Source organism: Grammomys surdaster, unplaced genomic scaffold (genome assembly GCF_004785775.1).
Source record: "Grammomys surdaster isolate TR1022 unplaced genomic scaffold, NIH_TR_1.0 332684, whole genome shotgun sequence".
Lineage (NCBI taxonomy): Eukaryota > Metazoa > Chordata > Mammalia > Rodentia > Muridae > Grammomys > Grammomys surdaster.
Genome location: NW_021627902.1, coordinates 12,013 through 14,414, shown reverse-complemented (window position 1 = coordinate 14,414; position 2,402 = coordinate 12,013). Strand labels below are relative to the sequence as shown.

The window sequence follows — 2,402 nt, the reverse complement described above, 5'->3', positions numbered from 1 at the left end:
TATCTCTATCTCTATCTCTATCTATCTCTATCTCTATCTCTATCTCTCTACCTATCTATACTCAATACATCTTATTGGCTACGAAGTTTTTAGGATTTATTGTGCCATTCCCTTGAATGACATAGATAAAAATTTATATTACAAGTTGATTGCAATCCAAACTAGCTTAATAAAGACAGATGCCTTTTACCTGCTCAAACAGTGAACAAAAGCCTTCATTAACTGAGTTGTGCGCCTTGTCCATTCCATATATTGTTGGTACAGAATTATATGTTACTTGTGAGAGTTTATATGTTTACAGAAAATGACAACTAAGAAAACAATCCTAAAAGGATCCACTGTAGGGATGTTGGGAGACCTGATCCTGCCTTAGGCTGCCCCAATGGTTTTTCCTCAGGAGACTTGCTTCCAGAACAGCTTCGGGGAGAGCTGCTAAGCCCAAATGACTTCAGTTTGTCCAGCCTTGCAGGCTGATCCAGCCAGAATTTCAGTTAAATCCTGCACTTTCCCATCCCACAGAAACTGGACAACAAATGATATAGCTAGTTCTCCCAGGATTTGGTCAATATACCAATTTTATTAGGGTCCCAATTTTCTTAGCATCCCCAAAAGATGCTGTTGCCTCTAAATGACAAAAATCAAATTTAAGAAGACATGTAACCTTGTTCACAAAAGGTGGGGTAGATGATTTTTGGCTATTCTATTGGGTGAAGGATGCTTGTCATTACAAAGTGGTTAGTTACAAGTTATTAAATGGACATGATCAGGAAAAAAAAACAGTATTAGAGGTTAAACTTAGGAATTTCTCTCTTTCTTTTTCTTTTCCCAGTACTTTCCTCAGAGTCCCTTCCTCATCCCAATCCCTCTTCTTCTTGAGAAGGTGGAACTCCTCCTCTCAGTAATCCCCTCTTCCCTGCATGAATTCTCTGTAGGATTAGATTTATCCCCTCCCACTGAGGCCAGACAAGGCAGCCCTATTGGGGACTGGATTCTACAGTTGGGCTACAGCTATAGGGACAGCCCCTGCTCCAGTTGTTGGGGCACCCACATAGAGACCGAGATATATGTTTGCTTCGTATGTATGGAGGGCCTAGGTCCAGTCCATGCATGCTTTTTGGTTGGTGGTTCAGTTTCTGAGAACTCCCAGGGCTCCATGGTAGTTGGCTCTGTTGGACTTCCTGTGCAGTTTCTATCCCCTTCAGGGCCTTCAATCCTTTCCCCAACTCTTCCATAAGAGTTTCCAACCAGCCAGGCAGTGGTGGAGCATGCCTTTAATCCCAACACTTGGGAGGCAGAGGTAGGTAGATTTCTGAGTTCGAGACCAGCCTGGTCTACAGAGTGAGTTCCAGGATAGCCAGGGCTACACAGAGAAACCCTGTCTCAAAGAAAACCAAAATAAATAAATAGAAATAAATAAACAAACAAACAAATAAATAAATAAAAATTAAAAATGCTGTTTAAAAAAGAATTTCCAAACTTCCTCCAATGTTTGGTTGTGGGTATCTGCATCAGTTTCAGTCAGCTGCTGGACAGAGCCTCTCAGAGGACAGTTGTGTCAGGCTGTCTTCAAACATAGCAGAGTATCATTAATAGTGTCAGGGATTGGTGCTTGCCCATGGGATAAGTCTCAACTTGGGCCTGTTCTTGGCTGGTTATCCCCTGAGTTTTTGCTCCATCTTTGTCTCTTCATGTGGGAAGCCGTGGCAAGGCCTTACTCTTGGCTAACACTCATCCTTCGCTCTCCTATCTACTATTCTTCTACAGCTCCGGCACCGTAGCCATCATGAATGACACGATAACCATCTGGACCAGGAAGTTCATGACAAACTGTCTGCTTCAGAGGAAACAGATTGTCATTGATGTCCTTCATCCTGGGAAGGCAACAGTACCAAAGACAGAAATTTGGGAAAAGCTGGCCAAAATATACAAAACCACACCAGATGTCATCTTTGTATTCGGATTCAGAACACACTTCGGTGGTGGTAAGACAACTGGCTTTGGCATGATCTATGACTCTTAGATTATCCAAAGAAGAATGATCCTAAACACAGGCAAGACATGGCCTATATGAGAAGAAAAAGACCTCCCGAAAACAGTGAAGGGAACGCAAGAATAGAATGAAGAAGGTCAGGGGGACTGCAAAGGCCAATGTTGGTGCTGGCAAAAGATGAGTGGAAATTGAATACAGCCAAAAGAGTAGATCTGCGGTGACTTGGTGTTCTGCTGTCATGTGCAGATTTCTGAGAGGACAAATAAACTAAAAAGCTTCTACGTAAAGAAGAAGAAGAAGAAGAAGAAGAAGAAGAAGAAGAAGAAGAAGAAGAAGAAGAAGAAGAAGAAGAAGAATAGTAGATAGGAAAGCCAAGGATGAGTGTTAGCCAAGAGTAAGGCCTTGCCATGGC

The 2,402-nt window shown here is 42.3% G+C and overlaps 1 pseudogene; it reads left to right on the top strand.

Moving 5' to 3' along the window:
- The first annotated feature begins 1,783 nt into the window (after positions 1-1,783).
- Positions 1,784-2,171, top strand: LOC114616611 (annotated as a pseudogene).
- Positions 2,172-2,402: the final 231 nt, after the last annotated feature.